The sequence below is a fragment of the Cervus elaphus genome, chromosome 20, assembly GCF_910594005.1.
Source record: "Cervus elaphus chromosome 20, mCerEla1.1, whole genome shotgun sequence".
Classification (NCBI taxonomy): domain Eukaryota; kingdom Metazoa; phylum Chordata; class Mammalia; order Artiodactyla; family Cervidae; genus Cervus; species Cervus elaphus.
The window spans coordinates 138,278,407-138,293,212 of NC_057834.1; the positions used below are offsets into that span (position 1 = coordinate 138,278,407).

The 14,806-nt window shown below is 51.0% G+C and overlaps 1 protein-coding gene across 2 annotated transcripts in view; it reads right to left on the bottom strand.

The window, feature by feature from the left end:
• HDAC4 (histone deacetylase 4) overlaps nt 1-14,806 on the bottom strand; it is a 289,199-nt gene that overhangs the window by 202,941 nt on the left and 71,452 nt on the right. Inside the window, exon 1 of one of the 2 annotated variants that reach the window (XM_043878235.1) lies at nt 9,617-10,340. The exons of the other annotated variant lie outside the window; for it this stretch is intronic. The gene's annotated coding sequence lies outside the window, so the exon portion shown is untranslated. Of the gene's footprint in view, nt 1-9,616; nt 10,341-14,806 lie in introns of those variants that run through there. 2 annotated transcript variants of the gene reach the window in all.

The following is a 14,806-nucleotide window of genomic DNA, read 5'->3' on the forward strand; positions in this document are numbered from 1 at the left end:
CAAGAAAGCCAGGACTAGAAGACCACCAAGGGTACCATCATCACAGTAACAGCTTCAGGTGAGAATCATCACTGGATACAGAAACCAGAGTCAGAAAATCGGGGCCCCTGAATGCCATGGAGGCCCTTCTTGAGATCGAGGGCTTTATTAGGACACCTGGCAAAACAAGCATCAGGCCCCCGAGGAGATAACACCGCGGCATGGTTGGTATTAATAGCTCCCTGAGGTCGGCTGCTGACAAGCTGCCCTTGTTCCTGGGCGACGCCTTAGTTGGGGGAAGGGTGTCATCTCAACCACTCACTTTCAAATGAGTCTGAAAAAGTTCATTTTTAAAAATACAAACGTATACAGTAATTTTCTGTACTATTCTTGCTGCTGTCTGTAAATCTGAAATTATAGCAAAATTCAAAGTTAAAAGGAAAAACAGAAAAAGGGCTAAAATTTCCCCAGAATTTTTTGAAAGACATTAACCCCCCACCTTCAGCAACTCCAAAAAACATCAAAATGGATAAAATGAAAACATTCGGTAAAAACGGAGCAGCAAATTCTTGAGACTAAGACCACAAAAGCACCGACAGAGAAGTGGCAGATCCCTGCAAAGACAGGAGTGTGGGCAGGGACATTTAAACGGCAGCGGTGGAACTCTGCGCGCCGACAATATTTTGAAAGTGCTGGAAGCAACAGCTGTCCACCCGGAAGTGTCCACCCGTGACAGCAGACCACAGCGCTGGGGAGAGAATGCCGTTTCGGACAGAGAATGTGACAGAGTTTACTACTGCAGGAACTGCTAGAGAAACTTCTCAAGAAGGTCACTTTCAGCAGAGTAAGATCCAAAGAGAAGCAATGGTATGCAAACAGAATAGATATAAGATTAAAATTAGGAAGCTGTACTCATTAAGAAAGACCACAGAGTAAAAAGATAAGACACGTCTGTAAAAAGAAACATAAAACATACACGTCTAACAATGGCTTTGCATCCAGCTACTGGAAGGATATACATACATGTGCGTGCCGCTCCCCCGCCACACACACAGCCAGAGATAGCAATTCTACAGATGAATAAGAAAAGAGAACAAACAGCTGAACAGAAAAATGGGGACACCAAAAGAGAAGCTATCTATGCCCACAGCAGGCCGCTCTGTTCCCTGGGACCTAAGGCGAACATGGTAAGATCCAGTTTCTGTGCCTCTGGCAGGGGCCTGGGTGGGGGTCAGGGAAGGAGGGTGCTGGGCAGCCCCTGGGGACGGACTGGCGCAGTGACCTGGCACTGCACTCCTCGACAGGGACCCTCAGAAGACCCCGCACATGAGCCAGAAAGCACCGCGGAGGATGCCAAAAGCCGCATCTGAAGGCAGCAGCTCCCCAAGGCCCGCTGCAGGGCCATCCACGGGAAAACGAGCACGCTGTGAAAACTCAAAAGACCGATCGCTCAGCACCAGCGAAGATCAGTCACAGCGACATGCATAAACTGAATCAGCCTCCAAAATAGTCACGTTCAAAAAAAAAAAAACACATGAAACATACAGTATGATTCCATTTACATCAGATTCAAAAACACATAAAATGAAGTCGCATTGTTGAGGAACACGGACAGATGAATTTCTTAAAGCCGAGGGATGGCATATGAATTTCTTAAAAACCAAGGGATGGATTTCTTAAAGCAAAAACACAGAAGCCCTGCCAACGGCCCCTGGCTTACAGCGGGCAGGGAGTGCAGGGCTCCGCCTGGTTCTCTCCTTTAAATGACACTCCTCACATTCTTCAGGAGGTAAAATATTCCATAATCAAAACTAAAATAAATATGTGTGGGAAAAACTTTAAAGGTACACCTGAAGCAGGCAAAGAAAGTAGTAAGTCAGTTCAGAAAATAAATGTGAAAGGAACCACGGAGAACTGACCGCGGCACCCCCTGGCCCGGGACGGACGATACGGGCAGGTCCAAATGTGCTAACTAGGGGAACAAGGAAATGAAACCTCTGAGATCCTTTCTGCAGAAACCGGGACTCTCATGGAATCAAAACTGTCTGCTTTGTCACTGCACTTTTCTATTAATTACTGGCAAATACAAAATAGACTGATTATAGCAGGTTCCTTACACTCTGTGAATCTTTTGAGTCTTTGGGAGTTTTCTGTTTATCATCTCTGCTGGTTTTTCACATCTTACCGACACTGTCGACGTTTCAAAGTGAAAGTCACTCAGTTATGTCCGACTCTTTGTAACTCCACGGACTATACAGTCCATGGAATTCTCCAGACCAGAATACTGGAGTGGGTAGCCATTCCCTTCTCCAGTGGATCTTCCCAACCCAGCAATTAAACCCAGTTCCCCTGCATTGCAGGCAGATTCTTTACCAGCTGAGCCACAAGGAAGCCAAGGACACTGGAGTGGGTAGCCTATGGCTTCTCCAGTGGATCTTCCCGACCCAGGCATCAAACTGGGGTCTGCTGCATTGCAGGCGGATTCTTTACCAACCAAGCTATCAGGGAAGGCCCGTCGACATCTCAAATGTAATGAATAGGTGACTTACTACAGTGCTGCTGTTAGGATAAGGCGTCTAGAAGTTCCCACTGTGAAAAAGGCTTGCTTCTGCTTTCAAATAATCCTTAACTATTTATACAGACTGTTCATTTCCTCCAAATCTGGGGACTTTTTGGTATTCATTACGAAAACTGGACTACTTATCTCGTAATTTTTATTTTTTTTTAAAAAAAATTCTCACATATTTCCATAATTTCTCTACTTTCCCTGTGCCACAACGCTCTTGCAACAGAACTTTAGGTTGGGAATAACCAGAGAAGGTGCTCTCAAAGTCTTTCCCCAATATTCCATGTGGGGTTTTACATCTCCACACGTAAGTACAAGCTGCACAGAATTTTTGTCTCATTTTTGTCTCCAGCAGGTTCTAGAATGAAGGCACTTTCAGTTTCACAGAATTTGATAATATTTTTCTAACTGAGGCAATCTTAAGGAGGGTCAACATCACATAAACTTTGGGAAAATACTGAGTAAGGAGTAGGTGCTTTTAAGAAACATTCAGGCAAACTACTATCTATAGGATGGATAAACAACAAGGTCCCATTGTATTGCACATAGAACTATATTCAATACACTGTAACAAAGTATACTGGAAAAGATGCAAAACAGAATGTATGTATATGTGTAACTGAGTCACTTTGCTATACAGAAGAAATTAACACAGCAGTGTAAATCAACTATACGTCAATAAACTTTTTTTTAAGAAAAGAAACACTGAGATGAGTCCTTTACCCCCAAACCACCAGCCCCCAGCACACTCTCACTGCCCGTGAGGCCAGGAAGGCTGAGCTCAAAGTTTCTAGGAGCAGAACAAATGCGTTTGCAGAAAAGACTATTTACTCAGAGTGTTTCTGTCTAAGCTTCTTATTGGAGATTTCTCCCAGTTCCTCCTGCTTGTTTTCTTTATGACTCGGCACTTCGAACGTTGGCATTTATCTTCAAGGTGACTATATTTATTCTGAGAACCTGGGTTCAGAAGCAGCTTTCCAAAGATCCACACGGGTCCACAGTCTTCCCTGAAGTTTATCTTTTTGCAAAATGACAAAAGGTTCAATGAGATTAAAAATTCTAGCAAGTTCCTTCTGCATCAGCTAGCACCTATTTATGGGATAAGCGTAATAATCCCTAATTCAATGTAACATAAGTATAATGCATGTGCAGGTAATCAGTCGCCTTAAATAGCTACAAGTCCTGTGCGCAGGGCCTATGGGCCTGCCACAGAGCTCCTGTCACCCTTGAGACCACCTGCCCGCTCAGGAAGACCATGGAGAAACCCTGATCTGCTAGGTCTATGTGCCCCCCCAAGTCCCCGCATGGGCGCACACACCCCCAGGGAGGTCAACACTTTCCCTTGACAGCCCACCACACCTCCTTGGGGCCTCAGATCATGGGGGACGAAGTCTTTTTAAGCGCCCTAAGAAAGATACGCTTGTTCACCCCAGATGGACAGCAGCTCCCACAACGTCAAGTCTCAGAGCCCCTCTACTCTCTTAAAAATTATCCAGGACCCCAAAGACCTTTTGTAACGTGGTGGGACCTAACAGTATTTGTTGCTGTTTAGCTGCGAGGTTGTGTCTGACTCTTTGAGACCCCGTGGACTGTAGCCTGCCAGGCCGCTCTGTCCATGGGATTTCCAGGCAAGAACACTGGGGAGGGCTGCCAGTCTCTTCTCCAGGGGACCTCCCCAAGACAGGGACTGAACCAACATCTCCTGCATTGGCAGGCGGGTTCTTTACTGCTTAGCCAGCAGGGAAGCCCAATCGATATTTACCATATTAGAAGTTAAAACAGAGATTTTAAAAATTATTCACCTAATTCATTTCAAAATAATGAACACAGATCACCTATTTTTAGGGGAAAAAAAAAAAAAGTACATTTTCTAAAACAGAAAAGAGCTGGTGGAAGGAGGCGCTGTTTGCCAACCCCAGCGGGATCACTCAGGCGGGGAGCCATCACCTCTGCTTCCGAGCTCCGCGTGTTGTGACAGGTGTCTGGGCGGCAGTGACACGGGGAAGCGCCGCGGAGACGCGGCTGGATCCGGGGGAGCATCTCTGCGGCTCCAGGATGGCCGTGGGCGGGCCTGTCTGACGCGCCGTCGGGAGTCGGCAGGGCGCGCAGGGACCGCGGGAGGGCCGGTCCCCGGTGAGCTACGTGCACCCGGCCACGCCCGCCGCCCCAGCGCAGCCCCGCACCGCGACCCGGGTCAGCACGTCCAGGGGTAGAGGCTGCTCCCGCCGGGACTTCCTACGGCGCCGCGGGTCGGCACCCCGGGGGGACACACCGCTCCAGGACGCTGACTTCCAGCTGAAGGGTCGCCGTGGTGGCTCACGCGGGTGACGGGCTGACTGCCTTCTAAGGGAAATGCCGGCAGTCCTCAGGTCTGAATAACCACAGCTGATCTGTGGTGGTTCTTTCTGGCAAAGGGCCGTGTCCCGTGAGAAGAGTGGTTAGTTCAGCTGGCAACTCGCTGGCTGAGCAGATCGTGGTGCTTCGGCATGAGGGAGAAGAGCTTTCTGGGCATGTCCCCTCGTTGCCCAGGATGTCAAAAAGACGTGCGCCCCCAGGGTGGAGACACTGCACAGAAGGAACGGATCATCCTGCTTCGTCCAGAATATTCCTAACTGAAACCGGCTCCTCCGTGCGAGGCCCGGCGGGGAGGAAGCCCTGGGCGGTGTGCCGTGGCACCGGCTTTGCTGCCAGCTGGGGCCCGGGCACTTCACCACTGTGTTCCCGGCCACCAGCAGACACAGCAGTGCAGTGAGAAGCAAAGTCCTGTCTCAGAACTCTTACAGACCACCCCCAAGGGGCTAGGGGACCCCTGCCCATTTGTGAAATAAACTGCTTTCATGAAAACAAAAGCCATCCAATAAATCTGGCCAACCCCCTGGTGAGGCTGCTCTGTGGAGGGTATCTGCTGGGTGCCGGGCAAGCCTACAGAGGCACAAAGGTCAGTCTCTGCTTTCCAAGAACACACAGCCTAGCAACACAACGGGTCATGCAAAAACACGGCAGGGAGGCCTGCGGCCACACCTCTCTCTCTCCAGCTTTTCACCAGCAGGGACTGGAGGGGAAGGAAGATCCCACAGGATGGAGGGAAGCATCTGAAGGATGACAGCTCGGGCCCAGGGTCAGGGAGGGCTGCGCCCGGGGACAGCCAGGTCACAAACCCGCAGGGCTTGTGCAGGAAGAAACACTCGCCTCCGAGCAGACGGAAGTGGCACAAAAACTCAGTTTAGGGATTTATCTGGCAGTCCAGTGGTTGAGACCCTGCCTTCCATTGCAGGCAGTGCAGGTTTGATCCCTGGTCAGGAAGCTAAGATCCCAAAGAATAAAACAGAAACAATGCTGTAACAAATTCAACAAAGACTTTAAAAATGGCTCACTCAAAAAAAAAAAAAAAATTAAAGGTAAAACTTAAAAAATTAAAGGTAAAACTCACTAAAACTTAAAAAAAAAGGTGAGAATTGTGCATTGCTCTTAAAATGTTTCACTTACAAGAAACACTGACAATTTCAGAATGAAATACATTTTCTGTAGCGCCCTCTATAATGTAAGTTACAAAATGTCTATCTGGACAAGGATATATACACAATGGTGTGCATTTATTAAGCACTGAGGAAGTCTGATATAACTCTTCAAAGGCAAAGGATTAACATAATTGAAAGTGTGAAACTGGATGGCAGCTTTTAAAAAAGAAAAAGAAACAGCTGTAGTGTAACAACGGGAAACTTTTGGCATCTGAGGGATATTTTCAAACAGAAAGTGCTCAGAGAACCTGAACTGCAAACCCAAGTAGGACAAGCAAAGGCCAAAACTTAACCACAGTTAGCGGAAAGAAACACATCCCGGAGGCGCCCGACAAGAAAGCCAGTCCTGCTGCAAATCACCAACGTGAGCAGAGAGGTCCGCTCTGCACAGTCTCGGAAAGTTAGGAAAAGAGGAAAATGAAAGCGAAGAGGACATAGCGACTTGGGTCTCTAAATAGTGTCGATTAAACTTGAGAACAGCAATGTTGAAACCCATTAAAATAAAATAAATAAATCCTTCATAAACAAGCTCCCCATGAGGCCCAGGGCTCTGTGTGCGGGCTCCTGGGGGACCCTGGGCAAGGCCGGGGGTCTGAGTGTGCCCCCGAGGCGCTGGACATCGCCAGTGAGGACATCGTGTCCTGGATCCCTGGGCAGAAAGTCACGAGGCTCCAGGCTGGCAAACTGAGGATGTTGCCAGCAGGGCCCTAATCCCGTGAGACTACGAGTAAGAGGGGGTGTCAACCGTGAGCCTCGGCTGAACTCCGCCTGCTCTGTCCCCCGTACAAAGTCATGCCCACCATTCTCAAAGTCTGCATCCCTGGAGCATCCCTGGAGAGGAGGGCACCTGAGTGGGGGAGGGTAAGGGAGATGCGGACTTGGGGACACAGTGGCAGGGACTGGAGCCAGAGAAGGAGAAACTGTAGATGTGGCAGCCACACCTCTGTTTAGGAAAAGCAAGACCCAGGACGTCCCTGGTGGTCCAGTGGTTAAGAATCTGCCTGCCCACACAGAAGACGTGGGTTTCCTCCCCGGTCAGGAAAGATCCCACGCGCTGTGGAGCAGCTGAGTCTGCGTGCCACAACCGCTGAAGCCGCGGGCTCTGGGGCCCACCCTCCCCAACAAGAGAAGCGGTGGCAAAGAGGAGCCCCCGGCCACTGCACCCAGAGAAAGCCCGAGAGCAGCAATGAAGACCCAGAGCAGCCAAAAGTCAGTCAGTTATTTCATCAATGTTTTACAAAAAGCAAGATCTGTACTAAGCTGAGATTGTAGCTCTGAATGCCTCCAAAGAAAACCTTTAAACAAGCCATGCCCTCTTCACTCAGTGATGCTGAAATAGCGGGATACCCAAGACAAGGGACGCAGCTGGACCCTGCCTCCACCCCACGTGCAAAACTGAACTCAAAACAGATCAAGAACCTAAATGGAAGAACTAAAACCAGAACACTCTTAGAAGAAAACAGGGGAACCTTCATGACATTAGAGTCCGCAGTGGGAGCTTCTATATGACCCCAAAAGGATGAGGAACAAAAGAAAAAAATAAATAAACTGGATTTCATCAAAATTAAAATGTCTGCACATCAAAGGACAGGCATTATGGAGTAAAAAGACAACACATAGAATCAGCGAACTATTTGCAGAGCATAAAATCCAGAATATATGGAAAACCCCTCCAACTCCACAACAAAATACAAACCACTCAATTCAAAAATGAACAAAGGACTTGAATAAACATTTGTCTGAAGGAGAGACACACATGGCCAACAAGCAGGGGAAGAGATATTCAGTCCATTAGACATCAGGGCAGTGCAAATTAAAACCACAGTCAGACACCACTTCACACCAGCAGAAGGTTATCATCAACAAACAAGCAAACAAACCAAGAAGGAAAATAACAAATGTGGGGGAAATATGGACAAATTGGAACCCTCTGGTATTGCCAAAGAGAATGCAAAATGGCACAGTCACTGTGGGAAACAGTTCAGTCGTTTTTCAAAAGTTAAAAACAGAATTCCCATATGACCCGGCAGTTCTATTCCTAGGTATCTTCCCCAAAGATGCAGAAGCAGAGACTAACAGACAACGTGCACATCAGTGTTCGCAGAAGCGTTATTCACAACAGCTAACAAGTGGAAACAGCCCAAGTGTCCATCAGTGGATGAATGGATACACAAAATATGACCTATACATACAATGGAATGTTATCCAGCCTTAAAAAGGAACGAAATTCTCATGCATTGTGCAACACGGATGACCCTTGAAAATACTGTGCCAAGTGAAATAACCCAGACACAAAAGGATAAACATCCATGATTCCACCTGTGTGCGACGTCCCGCAGAGACAGGCTCACAGGGACAGAGAGCAGGCCAGGGGCGAACAGCAGAGAGGAACGGAGCTCATCCTTACAGGGAAACAGCTTCTGTTCGGGATGAGGAAAACGTTCTGGAAATAGATGGTACTGGTGATGACATAACACTTGAAGGTACCACACTTCAACGTTAACGTTCAGACCGTCAGTCTGTGTTATTTATATCTCACGACAATTTAAAAAGCGCAGCAAACAAACAAACTGGCATACGTGTTGGTAAAGGAGCTGAGGCAACAGCCAAGCATGAAAAGAGAATGAGCAGTCATTTTAGTAACTAGTGCGGAAGGAACCTGAGGACGGGAGGATGAACACAGAGAGGGGCTGGTCGCAAAAAGGAAACAGGTGGCTCTTTAAACCCCGGTGATGTTTCTCAAGAGCCCCCAGGCCCTCCTGCTGAGCACGCCCAAGCCAGCGGCCGGAGCCCCTGCCTCCACCGCGACGGCCACCTGGGGCGGGTGAGCGTCTCTCCAGGAACACGCCCGGCCGGGTTCCCGGAGAGACACAAACAGGAGGCCCCCACACAAGACACAGAGAACAAGGCGACCGCATCCCTCAGCCGCGGCTCCTCGCAGCTGCACCTGCTCGGGCGAGCGCCAGGCTTTAGCCCCAACGATGAACCAACGGCCTTCCTGCACAAGTGTCTGCGAGTGTCTGATGTGCAGAGCCGCGAGGAAGCGCGGGCCGGCCTGCGGCGTCCCTGAGCGCAGGGGCCAGCGCCCAGCCCCACGGCTGAGCTGAAGCTCCGGGAGGCTCCTTCTGGGGTGATGGGGCGGCCACAGCAGGGGAGCGGAGGGGCCCTGCTCCCGCAGCAGAAAGCGCACTGGCTTTGAGACCCTGCTTCCGGCCACGGCGTGGGGCCCCGGGGTGCAGCAGCGAGACAGGCCTCCGCTGCCCACCCGGGACAGGGAGGTCCTCTCCTCAGCCCAGCACGCAAGTCAGCATCTCAGACGCCCGGTCTCCGCTGCTCACTTAAGGGTGCTCCTGGAAAGTGTGGTCCTCACCCCAGCCTGAGCACAGGCCGCAACACGCAGAGACGGAGGGCCTTGATGGCCCATCACTTCTTCTCCTGAAGGTGGAAGCAAGCCCACTCCCCCAGGCCCGTCCCGCCAGACCCCTCGCCACACCGGTTAGGAAGGCAAGCTCCTTGAAGATGTCCTGGAGGCCAGGATTTCTGCAGGACTCACCTGTAGCCGGGCTCAGTTACAGCTTGCCGACTGCCCGAACGACCCATGGAAACACTGGAGGGCCAGGCTCTGTCTCCAAGTCACCCTGGAAGAACCGTGACGCAGGTCTGAGCCCGCTCCCTTGTAAACTGAGGCTTTGGGGATGGCGTGTCATTTGCTTTCCAGCCCTTTCTGATGACACGGGCAGAGCACTGCCAGGGCGCTTCGGCGGAAAAGCTTCCACGGAGAGAATTTCGGGATGGGACTCTGCCCAGGGACTCACGGAAGATCGCTCATGCTGATGAAAAGAGTCAGAGGAGTTTTACAGGAGGCTGCACAAGGCTTAGGGTCTGAAGGGTGAGGGCTTCCCAGAGGCCGAAATGAGACTGAAACCTCATGCGCAGACGACCCACTGGGGGGAGGCAAACATTCCTGACGGTGAAGGCACGGTGTCACTGACATAGGAGACCAGGGTAAGAACTGCACACTTCAGTACAGAAGGCACGTCTCTGCCAGCCCCGCCCCAGTGACCCATCGAGCATCGGTCCGGGGAGCTCAGGCCCTCAGAGGAAGGGCCTGGCCGCACACAGAGGCGCTGGGCGCCTTCCCCCAGCCGCCCCTGCTGGCGCTCCCAGGGCTGCCGAGCTGGCCGGGAGTCAGAAGCGGCGGGGCTGGGCTGGCTGTTTATGTCTGATCCGGACAACGGAGGGCTTATGACGACTTACTGACGCGAAAGCACCCCGACGCCGCATGCCAGAAGTCAACCGGGGGAGGAGGAATTCTTTTTAAGAAACCACTTGGCGGCCACGGCCCTGCCTGATGGGCTGAGAGTGTAAGCTGAGCTCTTCCTCCAGGCCCCGGGCCGCCAGGGAGCAGCAGCACGCACGGCACCCACAGGCCACAGGGTCAAGCTTGGGCAGAGCTCCTGGGCCGGGAGATCGAGGCCCAGAACCAGGTGCGGAGTCCAGCCGCGTGGCCTGCCCTGCCCTCCGCGGGCTGCTTCTCCCCAGACAGAAGCCAGGGCCTCCGCTGGCCTCTCAGGGCCCAGGCGACTCCAGAAGGTCCTGGGGGACCACTGCGGGCTGGGCAGACCTGCAGGCAGGTTCTCCTGCTGGGGCGATGCATGCCCCCCATCTTTTCATGGTAGCAAAACGACTTCCTCAAGAGCTGGCTTTTAAACTTTGCAATCACTAATCACCAAGGAGGAAAACGTGAAAACACAGACATTTGATCCCGGTCCATGGTCTCAGGGCAGCAGGCCCGGGAGTCATGCGCCCGGGGCGGGGGGCGGGGAACAAGGTCGCACAGCCCCCCACCACTCTCTGGCCTCGCGTGCCTGCCCCCTGCCTGCCGGGGTCCCCCCCTCGCTGACTCCCCACTCTGTGCTGCCTGTGCCCGGGCAGCAGCAGGTGGGACCGTCTGGACCAGGCGGGCAGTTGGTCTTGGCCGGGGGAGGGGAAGCCGATGGGCAGACGTGTGCAAACACCCTCGCTGGAATCTGCTTTCAGAAATGATGTCAGCGGTTCTCAAGTTTCAAACACAAAAAGACACGGGGTGTTTATGTTTATCACAAGGGCCTGAGCCTGACAAGGGTGATGAACGTGAACCTTGCCAGACGCTCGGGGCCGGGCCTGGGCCCCGCGACAAGGACGGCAGCTGCCACGCTGGACAGAGCCAGGCCGGGCCACACGCTGGCCCCGCCAACCCTCACAGCAGCCCCCCGGGACTAGCCTCTCCGTGTGACCTCAGTCCTCAGACGCTGAGCCCAGAGGGAGGGTCACCGGTTCCCTGGGGGTCCAGGGTGGGATCCCCGCAGCCCACTTCCAAAGGGCACTCGGACAGCACCGGGGAGCTCGGAGGAGGAGGCTGTGAGCGCCCGAGGGCACCTCCCCAGGCCCATCACGAGTACCCACCCTGTCCTTCTGGCTGCCGGGGGCATGTGAGAAGGGACAGGGCGGCCACACCACTGCCGTGCCTCCACCTGGAGGGCACCGCCTCCCTCTCCCCAAACTAACGAGCCACGAGCTGCCACCCCCCAGGGGAGCCCCGAGCCGTGTCCCAAGGGCACGTCACTCGCCAACACGGACGCCGGTTGCAGCACCTCCCAGACCACACGGGGAGCCTGCCTGTGGCGTCCCGGTGACCTGGACCGAGGCACCCCAAGAGGCCAGGGAGGGGGAGTCCTGTGCAAGAGCAGGAGCTGCCAGGCCAGCGGCAGCGTCGTGTCCTGCCTGGGTCTCTAAACGAGAACGACCGGGCCCTGCCAGCTGCCTGGACACAGGCCTCGGCGCTCAGCAGGGCAGGCAGCGCTGCAGCAGGCCACCGAGAGGCATGTGGCCGATCAGGCCTGCCGGGGCCCCAGCCCTCTGAGAGGCTGCTCCCCACCACCAAGTGGGCACGGACTGCCACTGACCCCCAGGAGGAGCCGGAGTTCCCAGGTCAGCCAACCCTCAGGCTTGCTTATCTGCAGGCAGGACGCACATTACAAAAAAACAAAGTAACTGACTGCAGCGCTGAGATGGTCTCCTGGTCATAAAGCCTCACCTCCTGCAGGGAGGAAAATGCTGGCTTCCTGAAAACTAGCAATCTGTAATTCAACTATCTGTAAGTAAAATTATGCATTGAAGCTGAAGCTCCGATACTTTGGCCACCTGATGTGAAGAAAAGACTCATTGGAAAAGATCCCGATGCTGGGAAAGACTGAGGGTAAGAGAAGGAGACGACAGAGAATGACATGGTTGGATGGCATCACCGACTCAATGGCCGTGAGTTTGAGTAAACTCCGGGAGTTGGTGATGGACAAGGAGACCTGGCGTGCCGCGATACATGGGGTTGCAAAGAGTCGGACAAACCTGAGCAGCTGAACAACAGCAAAATTACTGACTGACCAACAACAACAACAAAATTATATTTATTTTTAAAAGGTCTAAATTAGCAACTATAGGAGAAAATATACTTCTAAAAAACGAAACATGGTATTTATAAGGTAACCACATTATATGCAATGCATGTGTTAGAAAGCAGAAAAAGTGAATTTTAATGGCAAAAGTAGTTTCCACCCAAGCCTCCCCACCACCCCCACACAAAAAAGCCATTAAAGAAGAGATGCTGTCTCACACTGCTGCCCCTAAGTATAAAAATCCCCGTCGCTATTTGCTGACCTGTGGCTTACTTCCAACCTTGCCAGCCTTGGCTGCCACTTGAATGTGAGAGCCATGGGCTCTCAGAGGAGGAGGAGGGAACTGAGAGATCCTTCACTACCTGACCACACCCCCTTCTCAACACACAATGGGAATGGGGCCCAGGGCTGCATGAGCTCCGCCCTGCCCAGTGCAGAAACCGTCACTGCTATAGGCACGACATTAATGGCATGAAAAGCAATGTCCTACGAAATCATTCTCAAGCTAAATCTGGAATGAATTCTTCATTCACTCTGGGGAAAAAAAAAAACAACAAGTAAGTTAAAAGCAAGGGGAGGCGGTGGGGGAGGCAGGCTGGCCGGAAGGCGCTCGCCAAGTGTGTGCGGCACTCAGATCTGGGGACTGGACGTTTATAAGGTGTGACATCAATCACCTCGTAAAACACCCGAGCAGAAGTGCTGCGCGAGCAGCCCCGGGCCGCAGGTACACTTCGGTCCACTATAAAGTGCGCCCGGCAGTTCCTTCACTGAAGCGGAAAGGTCAGCACACGCTCGGACAGCCACCCGGGAACCCTTCCACACACTACGTGGCACCTTCCACTTCGGCTCCGGCCAACTAGCCCACGTCGGGCCAGCCCTGCAGCACAGCGGTTAACATGGAAACATACACGTGTACCGTGAAGGCTTGGGAGTCAGAGAGCTACCAAGGCAGACCTGAGGGGCCAAGACCTCTCCCAAGAAAGGGAGAGGAGGGCACGGCGTGCGCCCATTTCCCCCAAGAGGCCTTTGCTGACACACCAGGGTCCACGCGGGGGGTGAGGAGCAGACCCTGGGAAGTGAACCGCCTTCAGAGCCTGCCCGTGCGGAGGGTTCGTGCGAGCGTCCCAGCTGGGACGCTTACATGTTAGCTGACTCACTGGAAAAGACCCTGATGCTGGGAAAGACTGACGGCAGGGGAAGCGGATGACAGAGGATGAGATGGTTGGATGGCATCACCAACTGGATGAGTTTGAGCAAGCGCCGGGAGTTGCTGAGGGACAGGGAAGCCTGGCGCGCTGCAGTCCAGGGGGTCGCAAAGAGTCAGACAGGACTTATCGACTGAACAATGAACAACAGCAAAAGAATGAATACCACCTCACAATTACAACAAGGAGTTTTAAAATATCATTCTCAGTAACTGACAGAAAAAGCAGACCACAAAAATCAGTAAAGAAACAGAAGATCTGAGCATGGTGATTAACATATTTGACTTAACAGACACACACAGAATTGACGAATCTCAATTATTCTCTTCAAATAAATATAAAAATCTATCAAATTGACTATATAATGATAACGCAAAATACAAAAAGTTTTTAAAAACTGAAAGTAAATACAAATTCAGTGACCATAATGAAATTAAAGTAGAAATCAGTAACAAAAGCAAAATACTAAGAAACTCACAAAAGGCCTGAAATAAAGAAAGAAAATAACCTCAAAGAAATAAAGTCAAAGAAGAAATCAAAAAGGAAATCAGCTATTATCCTAAACTGAATCACAACGAAAATAACATTAAAATACCTGTGTGATCCAGAAAAGTCAAATATAGGTGAAAATTACTGCTTTAAAAGGATGCACTATGAAAGAAGAAAATCTGGGAATAAATTCAATGACCTAAATATTTGTGTCAATTACCTTAAAAAAATAGCAAATCCAGAGAATAAAAGGAAATACTAGCAATAAGATCAGAAATTGATTTTTTTTTAAAGAATATCTAATAGAATGAAGAAAATCAAACATGGTTGTTTGCAAATATTAAAACAACTGTCCCAAAAAGTCCAGCAGGGAAAAGAAGAGAAAGAATAAACAAGCAATATGAATGAAAGAGACATCAGTATAAATCCTACAAATACCACAAAGATAACATGAGAGTATTTAAAAACCTACACCAGTACATTTGAAATTTTAGACAGAAAGAAAAAAATTCTGAGAAAAATTAAACACATCAAAACTGATACAAGAGAACTAGAAACTTTGAATAGTCCTACATCAGTTGAGGGTATAATTTAGAAATCATCCTACTAAGAAAACTA